The sequence below is a fragment of the Lagenorhynchus albirostris genome, chromosome 6, assembly GCF_949774975.1.
Source record: "Lagenorhynchus albirostris chromosome 6, mLagAlb1.1, whole genome shotgun sequence".
NCBI classification, from domain to species: Eukaryota; Metazoa; Chordata; class Mammalia; order Artiodactyla; family Delphinidae; genus Lagenorhynchus; species Lagenorhynchus albirostris.
This window is the reverse complement of record NC_083100.1, coordinates 75142867-75143976: the sequence shown is the minus strand read 5'-3', so window position 1 is coordinate 75143976 and position 1110 is coordinate 75142867. Positions and strand designations below refer to the sequence as shown.

At 36.5% G+C, this 1110-nt stretch overlaps 1 non-coding gene across 1 annotated transcript; it reads left to right on the top strand.

Annotated features, from left to right (window-relative positions):
* The first annotated feature begins 495 nt into the window (after positions 1–495).
* On the top strand, positions 496–602 carry LOC132522537 (U6 spliceosomal RNA). The gene has a single exon (XR_009541277.1). It is a non-coding gene; the product is annotated as a U6 spliceosomal RNA (small nuclear RNA).
* Positions 603–1110: the final 508 nt, after the last annotated feature.

Sequence of the window (1110 nt, the reverse complement as noted above, 5' to 3'; positions counted from 1 at the left end):
AGAGCTTTCTAATGGCAAGTGAGCTCATGTTTTAAGACACATGTAGGACTGACTATTAAGAAATTAGTATAAAATAAATAGGATACAAGGATGTAATGTATAGCACAGGGAATATCACCAATATTTTATAATAACTTTAGATGGAGTATAATCTATAAAAATATTAAATCACTATGTTGTACACCTGAAACTAATATTTAAATATTGTAAGTCAACTATACTTCAATAAAAAAAGAAATTACTAAAATAATTACAAGTTATCTCCAGTTTTTATTATTTTAGGATTGGATGAAGATAGATGAAATATTCTGAAGACTCAGCATACACAAAACTTATAATGCAGATTATTTTAGTGTTTTTCATCAAGTGCAGCTCCAGAACACTGAGTAAAGCACTTAGGTAGCAGTGAAACAAGTTAAATTAAATACTGGAGCACACATACACACACAAATTATACCAGTATAGGCAAATCTATAATTAGAAAACTTAAGTTTAGTGCTCACTTCAGCAGCACATATGCTAAACTTGGACATATACAGAGAAGATTAGCATGGCCCCTGTGCAAAGATGACACCCAAATTTGGGAAGGATTCCATATTTTTAAATGAATATTCTTTCTTTCTTTCTTTCTTTTTTAACTTATGTATTTATTTATTTATTTTTGGCTCTGTTGGGTCTGTTGCTGTGCGAGGCTTTCTCTAGTTGTGGCGAGCGGGGGCTACTCTTTGTTGCAGTGTGCAGGCTTCTAGTTGTGGTGGCTTCTCTTGTTGCGGAGCACAGGCTCTAGGTGCACGGGCTTCAGTAGTTGTGGCTCATGGGCTCTAGAGCGCAGGCTCAGTAGCTGTGGCACATGGGCTTAGTTGCTCTGTGGCATGTGGGATCTTCCTGGACCAGGGCTTGAACCCGTGTCCCCTGCACTGGCAGGCGGATTCTTAACCACTGCGCCAGCAGGGAAGCCCTGAATATTCTTTTTATACCTCAAATTTAGACTGTTTCTTAACTTTGAAAGTTTTTTCTGTAATTGTGGATCAGGTAGTATTATTAATTCTAGGTAAGTAGGTACTGTAAATCAAAACCCAGAGGAAATATTACTGTTCAAATTTCATTAAA